At 38.7% G+C, this 15,182-nt stretch overlaps 21 non-coding genes across 21 annotated transcripts; all 21 read left to right on the top strand.

Annotated features, from left to right (window-relative positions):
• The first annotated feature begins 62 nt into the window (after nucleotides 1-62).
• Nucleotides 63-134, top strand: Trnae-uuc. The gene has a single exon. It is a non-coding gene; the product is annotated as a tRNA-Glu (tRNA).
• Nucleotides 135-1,948: 1,814 nt separating this feature from the next.
• Nucleotides 1,949-2,050, top strand: Trnaf-gaa. The gene has a single exon. It is a non-coding gene; the product is annotated as a tRNA-Phe (tRNA).
• A 1,015-nt stretch (nucleotides 2,051-3,065) lies between these two features.
• Nucleotides 3,066-3,167, top strand: Trnaf-gaa. The gene has a single exon. It is a non-coding gene; the product is annotated as a tRNA-Phe (tRNA).
• Nucleotides 3,168-3,345: 178 nt separating this feature from the next.
• On the top strand, nucleotides 3,346-3,417 carry Trnae-uuc. The gene has a single exon. It is a non-coding gene; the product is annotated as a tRNA-Glu (tRNA).
• A 182-nt stretch (nucleotides 3,418-3,599) lies between these two features.
• On the top strand, nucleotides 3,600-3,701 carry Trnaf-gaa. The gene has a single exon. It is a non-coding gene; the product is annotated as a tRNA-Phe (tRNA).
• A 180-nt stretch (nucleotides 3,702-3,881) lies between these two features.
• Nucleotides 3,882-3,953, top strand: Trnae-uuc. The gene has a single exon. It is a non-coding gene; the product is annotated as a tRNA-Glu (tRNA).
• A 1,831-nt stretch (nucleotides 3,954-5,784) lies between these two features.
• On the top strand, nucleotides 5,785-5,886 carry Trnaf-gaa. The gene has a single exon. It is a non-coding gene; the product is annotated as a tRNA-Phe (tRNA).
• A 432-nt stretch (nucleotides 5,887-6,318) lies between these two features.
• Trnaf-gaa lies at nucleotides 6,319-6,420 on the top strand. Its single transcript has one exon. It is a non-coding gene; the product is annotated as a tRNA-Phe (tRNA).
• A 433-nt stretch (nucleotides 6,421-6,853) lies between these two features.
• Nucleotides 6,854-6,955, top strand: Trnaf-gaa. The gene has a single exon. It is a non-coding gene; the product is annotated as a tRNA-Phe (tRNA).
• Nucleotides 6,956-7,133: 178 nt separating this feature from the next.
• Nucleotides 7,134-7,205, top strand: Trnae-uuc. Its single transcript has one exon. It is a non-coding gene; the product is annotated as a tRNA-Glu (tRNA).
• Nucleotides 7,206-7,412: 207 nt separating this feature from the next.
• On the top strand, nucleotides 7,413-7,514 carry Trnaf-gaa. The gene has a single exon. It is a non-coding gene; the product is annotated as a tRNA-Phe (tRNA).
• A 432-nt stretch (nucleotides 7,515-7,946) lies between these two features.
• On the top strand, nucleotides 7,947-8,048 carry Trnaf-gaa. Its single transcript has one exon. It is a non-coding gene; the product is annotated as a tRNA-Phe (tRNA).
• A 1,804-nt stretch (nucleotides 8,049-9,852) lies between these two features.
• Trnae-uuc lies at nucleotides 9,853-9,924 on the top strand. The gene has a single exon. It is a non-coding gene; the product is annotated as a tRNA-Glu (tRNA).
• A 106-nt stretch (nucleotides 9,925-10,030) lies between these two features.
• Nucleotides 10,031-10,132, top strand: Trnaf-gaa. Its single transcript has one exon. It is a non-coding gene; the product is annotated as a tRNA-Phe (tRNA).
• A 431-nt stretch (nucleotides 10,133-10,563) lies between these two features.
• Nucleotides 10,564-10,665, top strand: Trnaf-gaa. Its single transcript has one exon. It is a non-coding gene; the product is annotated as a tRNA-Phe (tRNA).
• A 431-nt stretch (nucleotides 10,666-11,096) lies between these two features.
• Nucleotides 11,097-11,198, top strand: Trnaf-gaa. Its single transcript has one exon. It is a non-coding gene; the product is annotated as a tRNA-Phe (tRNA).
• A 964-nt stretch (nucleotides 11,199-12,162) lies between these two features.
• On the top strand, nucleotides 12,163-12,264 carry Trnaf-gaa. The gene has a single exon. It is a non-coding gene; the product is annotated as a tRNA-Phe (tRNA).
• Nucleotides 12,265-12,697: 433 nt separating this feature from the next.
• On the top strand, nucleotides 12,698-12,799 carry Trnaf-gaa. The gene has a single exon. It is a non-coding gene; the product is annotated as a tRNA-Phe (tRNA).
• Nucleotides 12,800-12,977: 178 nt separating this feature from the next.
• On the top strand, nucleotides 12,978-13,049 carry Trnae-uuc. The gene has a single exon. It is a non-coding gene; the product is annotated as a tRNA-Glu (tRNA).
• Nucleotides 13,050-13,256: 207 nt separating this feature from the next.
• On the top strand, nucleotides 13,257-13,358 carry Trnaf-gaa. The gene has a single exon. It is a non-coding gene; the product is annotated as a tRNA-Phe (tRNA).
• A 432-nt stretch (nucleotides 13,359-13,790) lies between these two features.
• On the top strand, nucleotides 13,791-13,892 carry Trnaf-gaa. The gene has a single exon. It is a non-coding gene; the product is annotated as a tRNA-Phe (tRNA).
• Nucleotides 13,893-15,182: the final 1,290 nt, after the last annotated feature.

Genomic DNA, 15,182 nt, shown 5'->3' with positions numbered 1-15,182 from the left:
ATCATAATACTATTCTTCGCGCTGTATTTAATCAAGAAAACATTTCCTGAAGTGAACAGATATCCCATATGGTCTAGCGGTTAGGATTTCTGGTTTTCACCCAGACGGCCCGGGTTCGACTTCCGGTATGGGAAAAATGCATTTTTTTAAATCTAGAAGGTCTTATTTTTATAATTAGATAAAGTTTAGATTATTGCGCAAAAACAATGGCGAGGAAGAGCAGTCCTTCTTTGGTAGCCATTTTGCGCACTTTTTAGTTTTTTCATACAAAATTCATCATATTTAAGCCCGAGCAGACTAAGGCTGAACATGAACGTGCCGAAATAGCGCAGTTGGGAGAGCTTCAGACTGAAGATCTGAAGGTCCCTGGTTCAATCCGGAGAGTTTGTAGGAACTCTGAAAAATCCCGGGTTTAGGCGTTTTTTTAAACCATTTTTGCTGACTGGAGCTCTTTCACAGTCAAGACACGGCAGACATGTTTGTAAAGAATGGTACAAATATGATCTTGATAAATTTATGGAGAAAACATCATCGTATCATAATACTATTCTTCGCGCTGTATTTAATCAAGAAAACATTTCCTAAGGTGAGCAGATATCCCATATGGTCTAGCGGTTAGGATTTCTGCTTTTCACCCAGACTGCCAGGGATCGACTCCCGGTATGGGAAAAAATGCATTTTTTTAAATCTAGAAGTTCTTACTTTTATGATTAGATAAAGTTTTGATTATTGTGCAAAAACAATGGCGAGGAAGAGCAGTCCTTCTTTGGTAGCCATTTTGCGCACTTTTTATTTTTTTTTATACAAAATTCATCATATTTAAGCCCGAGCAGACTAAGTCTGGACATAAACGTGCCGAAATAGCTCAGTTGGGAGAGCGTCAGACTGAATATCTTAGGGTCCCTGGTTCAATCCGGAGAGTTTGTAGCAACTCTGAAAAATACCGGGTTCCGGCATTTTTTTAAACCATTTTTGTTAACTGAAGCTCTTTCACTGTCAAGACACGGCAGACATGTTTGTAAAGAATGGCACAAATATGAGCTTGATAAATTTATGGAGAAAACATCATCGTATCATAATACTATTCTTCGCGCTGTATTTAATCAAGAAAACATTTCCTAAGGTGAGCAGGTAACCCATATGGTCTAGCGGTTAGAATTTCTGGTTTTCACCCAGACGGCCCGGGTTCGACTCCCGGTATGGCAAAATCTCTTTTATTTTAATCTAGAAGTTCTTACCGATTTAATTAGATAAAGTCTCGACTATTTCGCAAAAACAAAGTTTTGATTATTGCGCAAAAACAATGGCGAGGAAGAGCAGTCCTTCTTTGGTTGCCATTTTGGCACTTTTTAATTTTTTCATTCAAAATTCATCATATTTAAGCTCGAGCAGACTAAGGCTGAACATGAACGTGCCGAAATAGCGCAGTTGGGAGAGCTTCAGACTGAAGATCTGAAGGTCCCTGGTTCAATCCGGAGAGTTTGTAGGAACTCTGAAAAATCCCGGGTTTAGGCGTTTTTTTAAACCATTTTTGCTGACTGGAGCTCTTTCACAGTCAAGACACGGCAGACATGTTTGTAAAGAATGGTACAAATATGAGCTTGATAAATTTATGGAGAAAACATCATCGTATCATAATACTATTCTTCGCGCTGTATTTAATCAAGAAAACATTTCCTAAGGTGAGCAGATATCCCATATGGTCTAGCGGTTAGGATTTCTGCTTTTCACCCAGACTGCCAGGGATCGACTCCCGGTATGGGAAAAAATGCATTTTTTTAAATCTAGAAGTTCTTACTTTTATGATTAGATAAAGTTTTGATTATTGTGCAAAAACAATGGCGAGGAAGAGCAGTCCTTCTTTGGTAGCCATTTTGCGCACTTTTTATTTTTTCATACAAAATTCATCATATTTAAGCCCGAGCAGACTAAGTCTGGACATAAACGTGCCGAAATAGCTCAGTTGGGAGAGCGTCAGACTGAATATCTTAGGGTCCCTGGTTCAATCCGGAGAGTTTGTAGCAACTCTGAAAAATCCCGGGTTCCGGCATTTTTTTAAACCATTTTTGTTAACTGAAGCTCTTTCACTGTCAAGACACGGCAGACATGTTTTTAAAGAATGGCACAAATATGAGCTTGATAAATTTATGGAGAAAACATCATCGTATCATAATACTATTCTTCGCGCTGTATTTAATCAAGAAAACATTTCCTAAGGTGAGCAGGTAACCCATATGGTCTAGCGGTTAGAATTTCTGGTTTTCACCCAGACGGCCCGGGTTCTACTCCCGGTATGGCAAAATCTCTTTTATTTTAATCTAGAAGTTCTTACCGATTTATTTAGATAAAGTCTCGACTATTTCGCAAAAACAAAGTTTTGATTATTGCGCAAAAACAATGGCGAGGAAGAGCAGTCCTTCTTTGGTTGCCATTTTGGCACTTTTTAATTTTTTCATTCAAAATTCATCATATTTAAGCTCGAGCAGACTAAGGCTGAACATGAACGTGCCGAAATAGCGCAGTTGGGAGAGCTTCAGACTGAAGATCTGAAGGTCCCTGGTTCAATCCGGAGAGTTTGTAGGAACTCTGAAAAATCCCGGGTTTAGGCGTTTTTTTAAACCATTTTTGCTGACTGTAGATTTTCACAGTCAAGACACGGCAGACATGTTTGTAAAGTATGGCACAAATATAAGCTTAATAAATTTATGGAGAAAACATCACCGTATCATGATACTATTCTTTGCGCTGTTAATAAGCAAGAAAACATTTTCTAAGTTGAGCAGATATCCCATATGGTATAGCGGTTAGGATTTCTGGTTTTCACCCAGACTGCCAGGGTTTGACTCCCGGTACGGGAAAATCTCTTTTATTTTAATCTAGAAGTTCTTACCGATTTAATTAGATAAAGTTTCGACTATGGCGCAAAAACAAAGTTTTGAATATTGCGCAAAAAACAATGGCGAGGAAGAGCAGTCTTTTTTTGGTTGCCATTTTGGCACTTTTTATTTTTTCATTCAAAATTCATCATATTTAAGCCCGAGCAGACTAAGTGTGGACATGAACGTGCCGAAATAGCTCAGTTGGGAGAGCGTGAGACTGAAGATCTGAAGGTCCCTGGTTCAATCCGGAGAGTTTGTAGGAACTCTGAAAACTCCCGGGTTTCGGCATTTTTTTAAACCATTTTTGTTAACTGGTGCTCTTTCACAGTCAAGACACGGCAGACATGTTTGTAAAGTATGGCACATATATGAGCTTAATAAATTTATGGAGAAAACATCATCGTATCATGATACTATTCTTCGCGCTGTTAATAAGCAAGAAAAGATTTCCTAAGTTGAGCAGATATCCCATATGGTCTAGCGGTTAGGATTTCTGGTTTTCACCCAGACGGCCCGGGTTCTACTCCCGGTATGGGAAAAATGCATTTTTTTTAATCTAGAAGGTCTTACTTTTATAATTAGAAAAAGTTTTGATTATTGCGCAAAAAAAATGACGAAGAAGAGCAGTCCTTCTTTGTTTGACATTTTGCGCACTTTTTAGTTTTTCATACAAAATTCATCATATTTAAGCCCGAGCAGACGAAGTCTGGACGTGAACTTGCCGAAATAGCTCAGTTGGGAGAGCGTCAGACTGAAGATCTGAAGGTCCCTGGTTCAATCCGGAGAGTTTGTAGGAACTCTGAACATTCCCGGGTTTCGGCATTTTTTAAACCATTTTTGTTGACTGTAGCTCTTTCACAGTCAAGACACGGCAGACATGTTTGTAAAGAATGGCACAAATATGAGCTTGATAAATTTATGGAAAAACATCATCGTATCATAATACTATTCTTCGCAATGTATTTAATCAAGAAAACATTTCCTAAGGTAAGCAGAAATATATCCCATATGGTCTACCGGTTAGGATTTCTGGTTTTCACCCAGACGGCCCGGGTTCGACTCCCGGTATGGGAAAAACGCATTTTTTTAAATCTAGAAGGTCTTACTTTTATAATTAGATAAAGTTTTGATTATTGCGCAAAAACAATGGCGAAGAAGAGCAGTCCTTCTTTGTTTGACATTTTGCGCACTTTTTAGTTTTTCATACAAAATTCATCATATTTAAGCCCGAGCAGACTAAGGCTGAACATGAACGTGCCGGAATAGCTCAGTTGGGAGAGCGTCCGACTGAAGATCTGAAGTTCCCTGGTTCAATCCGGAGAGTTTGTAGGAACTCTGAAAAATCCCGGGTTTAGGAATTTCTTTAAACCATTTTTGCTGACTGGAGCTCTTTCACAGTCAAGACACGGCAGACATGTTTGTAAAGAATGGCACAAATATGAGCTTGATAAATTTATGGAGAAAACATCATTGTATCATAATACTATTCTTCGCGCTGTATTTAATCAAGAAAACATTTCCTAAGGTGAGCAGATATCCCATATGGTCTAGCGGTTAGGATTTCTGGTTTTCACCCAGACTGCCAGGGGTCGACTCCCGGTATGGGAAAAAATGCATTTTTTTAAATCTAGAAGTACTTACTTTTATAATTAGATAAAGTTTTGATTATTGCGCAAAAACAATGGCGAGGAAGAGCAGTCCTTCTTTGTTTGACATTTTGCGCACTTTTTATTTTTTCATACAAAATTCATCATATTTAAGCCCGAGAAGACTAAGTCTGGACATGAACGTGCCGAAAAAGCGCAGTAGGGAGAGCGTCAGACTGAAGATCTGAAGGTCCGTGGTTCAATCCGGAGAGTTTGTAGGAACTCTGAAAAATCCCGGGTTTCGGCATATTTTTAAACCATTTTTGTTGACTGGAGCTCTTTGACAGTCAAGACACGGCAGACATGTTTTTAAAGTATGGCACAAATATGAGCTTGATAAATTTAAGGAGAAAACCTCATCGTATCATGATACTATTTTTTGCGCTGTTAATAAGCAAGAAATGATTTCCTAAGTTGAGCAGATATCCCATATGGTCTAGCGGTTAGGATTTCTGGTTTTCACCCAGACTGCCAGAGTTCGACTCCCGGTACGGAAAATCTCTTTTATTTAAATCTAGAAGTTCTTACCTATTTAATTAGAAAAAGTTTCGACTATTGCGCAAAAACAAAGTTTTGATTATTGCGCAAAAAATGTCGAGGAAGAGCAGTCCTTCTTTGGTTGCCATTTTGGCACTTTTTATTTTTTCATTCAAAATTCATCATATTTAAGCCCGAGCAGACTAAGTCTGGACATGAACGTGCCGAAAAAGCGCAGTTGGGAGAGCGTCAGACTGAAGATCTGAAGGTCCGTGGTTCAATCCGGAGAGTTTGTAGGAACTCTGAACATCCCCGTTTTTCGGCATTTTTTTAAACCATTTTTGTTAACAGAAGCTCTTTCACTGTCAAGACACGGCAGACATGTTTGTAAAGAATGGCACAAATATGAGCTTGATAAATTTATGGAGAAAACATCATCGTATCATAAAACTATTCTTCGCGCTGTATTTAATCAAGAAAACATTTTCTAAGGTGAGCAGGTAACCCATATGGTCTAGCGGTTAGAATTTCTGGTTTTCACCCAGACGGCCCGGGTTCGACTCCCGGTACGGGAAAATCTCTTTTATTTTAATCTAGAAGTTCTTACCGATTTAATTAGATAAAGTTTCGACTATTGCGCAAAAACAAAGTTTTGAATATTGCGCAAAAAACAATGGCGAGGAAGAGCAGTCTTTTTTTGGTTGCCATTTTGGCACTTTTTATTTTTTCATTCAAAATTCATCATATTTAAGCCCGAGCAGACTAAGTGTGGACATGAACGTGCCGAAATAGCTCAGTTGGGAGAGCGTCAGACTGAAGATCTGAAGGTCCCTGGTTCAATCCGGAGAGTTTGTAGGAACTCTGAAAAATCCCGGGTTTCGGCATTTTTTTAAACCATTTTTGTTAACTGGAGCTCTTTCACAGTCAAGACACGGCAGACATGTTTGTAAAGTATGGCACATATATGAGCTTAATAAATTTATGGAGAAAACATCATCGTATCATGATACTATTCTTCGCGCTGTTAATAAGCAAGAAAACATTTCCTAAGTTGAGCAGATATCCCATATGGTCTAGCGGTTAGGATTTCTGGTTTTTACCCAGACGGCCCGGGTTCTACTCAAGGTATGGGAAAAATGCATTTTTTTTAATCTAGAAGGTCTTACTTTTATAATTAGAAAAAGTTTTGATTATTGCGCAAAAACAATGGCGAAGAAGAGCAGTCCTTCTTTGTTTGACATTTTGCGCACTTTTTATTTTTTCATACAAAATTCATCATATTTAAGCCCGAGCAGACGAAGTCTGGACGTGAACTTGCCGAAATAGCTCAGTTGGGAGAGCGTCAGACTGAAGATCTGAAGGTCCCTGGTTCAATCCGGAGAGTTTGTAGGAACTCTGAACATTCCCGGGTTTCGGCAATTTTTTAAACCATTTTTGTTGACTGGAGCTCTTTCACAGTCAAGACACGGCAGACATGTTTGTAAAGAATGGTACAAATATGAGCTTGATAAATTTATGGAGAAAACATCATCGTATCATAATACTATTCTTCGCGCTGTATTTAATCAAGAAAACATATCCTAAGGTGAGCAGATATCCCATATGGTCTAGCGGTTAGGATTTCTGCTTTTCACCCAGACTGCCAGGGTTCGACTCCCGGTATGGGAAAAAATGCATTTTTTTAAATCTAGAAGTTCTTACTTTTATATTTAGATAAAGTTTTGATTATTGCGCAAAAACAATGGCGAAGAAGAGCAGTCCTTCTTTGGTTGCCATTTTGCCCACTTTTTATTTTTTTATTCAAAATTCATCATATTTAAGCCCGAACAGACTAAGTCTGGACATAAACGTGCCGAAATAGCTCAGTTGGGAGAGCGTCAGACAGAAGATCTGAAGGTCCCTGGTTCAATCCGGAGAGTTTGTAGCAACTCTGAAAAATCCCGGGTTCCGGCATTTTTTTAAACCATTTTTGTTAACTGGAGCTCTTTCACTGTCAAGACACGGCAGACATGTTTGTAAAGAATGGCACAAATATGAGCTTGATAAATTTATGGAGAAAACATCATCGTATCATAATACTATTCTTCGCGCTGTATTTAATCAAGAAAACATTTCCTAAGGTGAGCAGGTATCCCATATGGTCTAGCGGTTAGGATTTCTGGTTTTCACCCAGACGGCCCGGGTTCGACTCCCGTTATGGGAAAATCTCTTTTATTTTAATTTAGAAGTTCTTACCGATTTAATTAGATAAAGTCTCGACTATTGCGCAAAAACAAAGTTTTGATTATTGCGCAAAAACAATGGCGAGGAAGAGCAGTCCTTCTTTGGTTGCCATTTTGGCACTTTTTAATTTTTTCATTCAAAATTCATCATAATTAAACCCGAGCAGACTAAGTGTGGAAATGAACGTGCCGAAAAAGCTCAGTTGGGAGAGCGTCAGACTGAAGATCTGAAGGTCCCTGGTTCAATCCGGAGAGTTTGTAGGAACTCTGAAAAATCCCGGGTTTCGGCATTTTTTTAAACCATTTTTGTTAACTGGAGCTCTTTCACAGTCAAGACACGGCAGACATGTTTGTAAAGTGTGGCACATATATGAGCTTAATAAATTTATGGAGAAAACATCATCGTATCATGATGCTATTCTTCGCGCTGTTAATAAGCGAGAAAACATTTCCTAAGTTGAGCAGATATCCCATATGGTCTAGCGCTTAGGATTTCTGGTTTTCACCCAGACGGCCCGGGTTCGACTCCCTGTATGGGAAAAATGCATTTTTTTAAATCTAGAAGGTCTTACTTTTATAATTAGAAAAAGTTTTGATTATTGCGCAAAAACAATGGCGAAGAAGAGCAGTCCTTCTTTGTTTGACATTTTGCGCACTTTTTAGTTTTTCATACAAAATTCATCATATTTAAGCCCGAGTAGACGAAGTCTGGACATGAAGTTGCCAAAATAGCTCAGTTGGGAGAGCGTCAGCCTGAAGATCTGAAGGTCCCTGGTTCAATCCATAGAGTTTGTAGGAACTCTGATTATTTCCGGGTTTCGGCATTTCTTTAAACCATTTTTGTTGACTGTAGCTCTTTCACAGTCAAGACACGGCAGACATGTTTGTAAAGAATGGTACAAATATGAGCTTGATAAATTTATGGAGAAAACATCATCGTATCATAATACTATTCTTCGCGCTGTATTTAATCAAGAAAACATTTCCTAAGGTGAGCAGATATCCCATATGGTCTAGCGGTTAGGATTTCTGGTTTTCACCCAGACTGCCAGGGGTCGACTCCCGGTATGGGAAAAATGCATTTTTTTAAATCTAGAAGTACTTACTTTTATAATTAGATAAAGTTTTGATTATTGCGCAAAAACAATGGCGAGGAAGAGCAGTCCTTCTTTGTTTGACATTTTGCGCACTTTTTATTTTTTCATACAAAATTCATCATTTTTAAGCCCGAGCAGACTAAGTCTGGACATGAACGTGCCGAAAAAGCGCAGTAGGGAGAGCGTCAGACTGAAGATCTGAAGGTCCGTGGTTCAATCCGGAGAGTTTGTAGGAACTCTGAAAAATCCCGGGTTTCGGCATATTTTTAAACCATTTTTGTTGACTGGAGCTCTTTGACAGTCAAGACACGGCAGACATGTTTTTAAAGTATGGCACAAATATGAGCTTGATAAATTTATGGAGAAAACCTCATCGTATCATGATACTATTTTTTGCGCTGTTAATAAGCAAGAAATGATTTCCTAAGTTGAGCAGATATCCCATATGGTCTAGCGGTTAGGATTTCTGGTTTTCACCCAGACTGCCAGAGTTCGACTCCCGGTACGGAAAATCTCTTTTATTTAAATCTAGAAGTTCTTACCGATTTAATTAGATAAAGTTTCGACTATTGCGCAAAAGCAAAGTTTTGAATATTGCGCAAAAACAATTGCGAGGAAGTGCAGTCCTTCTTTGGTTGCCATTTTGGCACTTTTTTTTTTTTCATTCAAAATTCATCATATTTAAGCCCGAGCAGACTAAGTCTGGACATGAACGTGCCGAAGAAGCGCAGTAGGGAGAGCGTCAGACTGAAGATCTGAAGGTCCCTGGTTCAATCTGGAGAGTTTGTAGGAACTCTGAAAAATCCCGGGTTTCGGGATTTCTTTAAACCATTTTTGTTGACTGTAGCTCTTTCACAGTCAAGACACGGCATACATGTTTGTAAAGAATCGTACAAATATAAGCTTGATAAATTTATGGAGAAAACATCATCGTATCTTAATACTATTCTTCGCGCTGTATTTAATCAAGAAAACCTTTCCTAAGGTGAGCAGATATCCCATATGGTCTAGCGGTTAGGATTTCTGGTTTTCACCCAGACTGCCAGGGTTCTACTACCGGTATGGAAAAAAATGCATTTTTTTAAATCTAGAAGTTCTTACTTTTATAATTAGATAAAGTTTTGATTATTGCGAAAAAACAATGGCGAGGAAGAGCAGTCCTTCTTTGGTTGCCATTTTGCGCACTTTTTATTTTTTCATACAAAATTCATCATATTTACGCCCGAGCAGACTAATGCTGAACATGAACGTGCCGAAAAAACTCAGTTGAGAGAGCGTCAGACTGAAGATCTGAAGGTCCCTGGTTCAACCCGGAGAGTTTGTAGGAACTCTGAAAAATCGCGGGTTTCGGCATTTTTTTAAACCATTTTTGTTAACTGGAGCTCTTTCACTGTCAAGACACGGCTTACATGTTTGTAAAGTATGGCACAAATATGAGTTTGATGAATTTATGGAGAAAACATCATCGTATCGTGATACTATTATTCGCGCTGTTAATAAGAAAGAAAACAATACCTAAGGTGAACAGATATCCCATATGGTCTAGCGGTTAGGATTTCTGGTTTTCACCCAGACTGCCCGGGTTCGACTCCTGGTATGGGAAAAATGCATTTTTTTAAATCTAGAAGGTCTGACTTTTATAAAAAAAATTTTCTCATTCAAAATTCATCATATTTAAGCCCGAGCAGACTAAGTCTGGACATGAACGTGCAGAAATAGCTCAGTTGGGAGAGCGTCAGACTGAAGATCTGAAGGTCCCTGGTTCAATCCGGAGAGTTTGTAGTTACTCTGAAAAATCCCGGGTTTCGGCATTTTTTTAAACCATTTTTGTTAACTGGAGCTCTTTTATAGTCAAGACACGGCAGACATGTTTGTAAAGAATGGCACAATATGAGCTTGATAAATTTATGGAGAAAACATCATCGTATCATAATACCATTCTTTGCGCTGTATTTAATCAAGAAAACATTTCCTAAGGTGAGCAGATATCCCATATGGACTAGCGGTTAGGATTTCTGGTTTTCACCCAGACGGCACGGGTTTGACTCCCGGTATGGGAAAAATGCATTTTTTTAAATCTAGAAGGTCTTACTTTTATAATTAGATAAAGTTTTGATTATTGCGCAAAAACAATGGCGAAGAAGAGCAGTCCTTCTTTGTTTGACATTTTGCGCACTTTGTATTTTTTCATACAAAATTCATCATATTTAAGCCCGAGCAGACGAAGTCTGGACATGAACGTTCCGAAATAGCTCAGTTGGGAGAGCGTCAGACTGAAGATCTGAAGGTCCCTGGTTCAATCCGGAGAGTTTGTAGTTACTCTGAAAAATCCCGGGTTTCGGCATTTTTTTAAACCATTTTTGTTAACTGGAGCTCTTTTACAGTCAAGACACGGCAGACATGTTTGTAAAGAATGGCACAATATGAGCTTGATAAATTTATGGAGAAAACATCATCGTATCATAATACCATTCTTTGCGCTGTATTTAATCAAGAAAACATTTCCTAAGGTGAGCAGATATCCCATATGGACTAGCGGTTAGGATTTCTGGTTTTCACCCAGACGGCACGGGTTTGACTCCCGGTATGGGAAAAATGCATTTTTTTAAATCTAGAAGGTCTTACTTTTATAATTAGATAAAGTTTTGATTATTGCGCAAAAACAATGGCGAAGAAGAGCAGTCCTTCTTTGTTTGACATTTTGCGCACTTTGTATTTTTTCATACAAAATTCATCATATTTAAGCCCGAGCAGACGAAGTCTGGACATGAACGTTCCGAAATAGCTCAGTTGGGAGAGCGTCAGACTGAAGATCTGAAGGTCCCTGGTTCAATCCGGAGAGTTTGTAGAAACTCTGAAAAATCCCGGGTTTCGGCATTTTTTAAACCATTTTTGTTAACTGGAGCTCTTTCACAGTCAAGACACGGCAGACATGTTTGTAAAGAATGGTACAAATATGTGCTTGATAAATTTATGGAGAAAACATCATCGTATCATAATACCATTCTTCGCGCTGTATTTAATCAAGAAAACATTTCCTAAGGTGAGCAGATATCCCATATGGACTAGCGGTTAGGGTTTCTGGTTTTCATCCAGACGGCACGGGTTCGACTCCCGGTATGGGAAAAATGCATTTTTTTAAATCTAGAAGGTCTTACTTTTATAATTAGATAAAGTTTTGATTATTGCGCAAAAACAATGGCGAAGAAGAGCAGTCCTTCTTTGTTTGACATTTTGCGCACTTTTTATTTTTTCATACAAAATTCATCATATTTAAGCCCGAGCAGACAAAGTCTGGACATGAACGTGCCGAAATAGCTCAGTTGGGAGAGCGTCAGACTGAAGATCTGAAGGTCCCTGCTTCAATCCGGAGAGTTTGTAGGAACTCTGAAAAAAACCGGGTTTCGGAATTTTTCAAACCATTTTTGTTAACTGGAGCTCTTTCACAGTCAAGACACGGCAGACATGTTTGTAAAGAATGGTACAAATATGAGCTTGATAAATTTATGGAGAAAACATCATCGTATCATAATACTATTCTTCGCGCTGTATTTAATCAAGAAAACAATTCCTAAGGTGAGCAGATATCCCATATGGTCTAGCGGTTAGGATTTCTGGTTTTTACCCAGACGGCCCGGGTTCTACTCAAGGTATGGGAAAAATGCATTTTTTTTAATCTAGAAGGTCTTACTTTTATAATTAGAAAAAGTTTTGATTATTGCGCAAAAACAATGGCGAAGAAGAGCAGTCCTTCTTTGTTTGACATTTTGCGCACTTTTTATTTTTTCATACAAAATTCATCATATTTAAGCCCGAGCAGACGAAGTCTGGACGTGAACTTGCCGAAATAGCTCAGTTGGGAGAGCGTCAGACTGAAGATCTGAAGGTCCCTGGTTCAATCCGGAGAGTTTGTAGGAACTCTGAACATTCCCGGGTTTCGGCAATTTTTTAAACCATTTTTGTTGACTGGAGCTCTTTCACAGTCAAGACACGGCAGACATGTTTGTAAAGAATGGTACAAATATGAGCTTGATAAATTTATGGAGAAAACATCATCGTATCATAATACTATTCTTCGCGCTGTATTTAATCAAGAAAACATATCCTAAGGTGAGCAGATATCCCATATGGTCTAGCGGTTAGGATTTCTGCTTTTCACCCAGACTGCCAGGGTTCGACTCCCGGTATGGGAAAAAATGCATTTTTTTAAATCTAGAAGTTCTTACTTTTATATTTAGATAAAGTTTTGATTATTGCGCAAAAACAATGGCGAAGAAGAGCAGTCCTTCTTTGGTTGCCATTTTGCCCACTTTTTATTTTTTTATTCAAAATTCATCTTATTTAAGCCCGAACAGACTAAGTCTGGACATAAACGTGCCGAAATAGCTCAGTTGGGAGAGCGTCAGACAGAAGATCTGAAGGTCCCTGGTTCAATCCGGAGAGTTTGTAGCAACTCTGAAAAATCCCGGGTTCCGGCATTTTTTTAAACCATTTTTGTTAACTGGAGCTCTTTCACTGTCAAGACACGGCAGACATGTTTGTAAAGAATGGCACAAATATGAGCTTGATAAATTTATGGAGAAAACATCATCGTATCATAATACTATTCTTCGCGCTGTATTTAATCAAGAAAACATTTCCTAAGGTGAGCAGGTATCCCATATGGTCTAGCGGTTAGGATTTCTGGTTTTCACCCAGACGGCCCGGGTTCGACTCCCGTTATGGGAAAATCTCTTTTATTTTAATTTAGAAGTTCTTACCGATTTAATTAGATAAAGTCTCGACTATTGCGCAAAAACAAAGTTTTGATTATTGCGCAAAAACAATGGCGAGGAAGAGCAGTCCTTCTTTGGTTGCCATTTTGGCACTTTTTAATTTTTTCATTCAAAATTCATCATAATTAAACCCGAGCAGACTAAGTGTGGAAATGAACGTGCCGAAAAAGCTCAGTTGGGAGAGCGTCAGACTGAAGATCTGAAGGTCCCTGGTTCAATCCGGAGAGTTTGTAGGAACTCTGAAAAATCCCGGGTTTCGGCATTTTTTTAAACCATTTTTGTTAACTGGAGCTCTTTCACAGTCAAGACACGGCAGACATGTTTGTAAAGTGTGGCACATATATGAGCTTAATAAATTTATGGAGAAAACATCATCGTATCATGATGCTATTCTTCGCGCTGTTAATAAGCGAGAAAACATTTCCTAAGTTGAGCAGATATCCCATATGGTCTAGCGCTTAGGATTTCTGGTTTTCACCCAGACGGCCCGGGTTCGACTCCCTGTATGGGAAAAATGCATTTTTTTAAATCTAGAAGGTCTTACTTTTATAATTAGAAAAAGTTTTGATTATTGCGCAAAAACAATGGCGAAGAAGAGCAGTCCTTCTTTGTTTGACATTTTGCGCACTTTTTAGTTTTTCATACAAAATTCATCATATTTAAGCCCGAGTAGACGAAGTCTGGACATGAAGTTGCCAAAATAGCTCAGTTGGGAGAGCGTCAGCCTGAAGATCTGAAGGTCCCTGGTTCAATCCATAGAGTTTGTAGGAACTCTGATTATTTCCGGGTTTCGGCATTTCTTTAAACCATTTTTGTTGACTGTAGCTCTTTCACAGTCAAGACACGGCAGACATGTTTGTAAAGAATGGTACAAATATGAGCTTGATAAATTTATGGAGAAAACATCATCGTATCATAATACTATTCTTCGCGCTGTATTTAATCAAGAAAACATTTCCTAAGGTGAGCAGATATCCCATATGGTCTAGCGGTTAGGATTTCTGGTTTTCACCCAGACTGCCAGGGGTCGACTCCCGGTATGGGAAAAATGCATTTTTTTAAATCTAGAAGTACTTACTTTTATAATTAGATAAAGTTTTGATTATTGCGCAAAAACAATGGCGAGGAAGAGCAGTCCTTCTTTGTTTGACATTTTGCGCACTTTTTATTTTTTCATACAAAATTCATCATTTTTAAGCCCGAGCAGACTAAGTCTGGACATGAACGTGCCGAAAAAGCGCAGTAGGGAGAGCGTCAGACTGAAGATCTGAAGGTCCGTGGTTCAATCCGGAGAGTTTGTAGGAACTCTGAAAAATCCCGGGTTTCGGCATATTTTTAAACCATTTTTGTTGACTGGAGCTCTTTGACAGTCAAGACACGGCAGACATGTTTTTAAAGTATGGCACAAATATGAGCTTGATAAATTTATGGAGAAAACCTCATCGTATCATGATACTATTTTTTGCGCTGTTAATAAGCAAGAAATGATTTCCTAAGTTGAGCAGATATCCCATATGGTCTAGCGGTTAGGATTTCTGGTTTTCACCCAGACTGCCAGAGTTCGACTCCCGGTACGGAAAATCTCTTTTATTTAAATCTAGAAGTTCTTACCGATTTAATTAGATAAAGTTTCGACTATTGCGCAAAAGCAAAGTTTTGAATATTGCGCAAAAACAATTGCGAGGAAGTGCAGTCCTTCTTTGGTTGCCATTTTGGCACTTTTTTTTTTTTCATTCAAAATTCATCATATTTAAGCCCGAGCAGACTAAGTCTGGACATGAACGTGCCGAAGAAGCGCAGTAGGGAGAGCGTCAGACTGAAGATCTGAAGGTCCCTGGTTCAATCTGGAGAGTTTGTAGGAACTCTGAAAAATCCCGGGTTTCGGGATTTCTTTAAACCATTTTTGTTGACTGTAGCTCTTTCACAGTCAAGACACGGCATACATGTTTGTAAAGAATCGTACAAATATAAGCTTGATAAATTTATGGAGAAAACATCATCGTATCTTAATACTATTCTTCGCGCTGTATTTAATCAAGAAAACCTTTCCTAAGGTGAGCAGATATCCCATATGGTCTAGCGGTTA

This window comes from Nematostella vectensis, chromosome 11, assembly GCF_932526225.1.
Source record: "Nematostella vectensis chromosome 11, jaNemVect1.1, whole genome shotgun sequence".
Taxonomy (NCBI): Eukaryota; Metazoa; Cnidaria; class Anthozoa; order Actiniaria; family Edwardsiidae; genus Nematostella; species Nematostella vectensis.
This window is presented reverse-complemented; position numbering and strand designations above follow the sequence as displayed.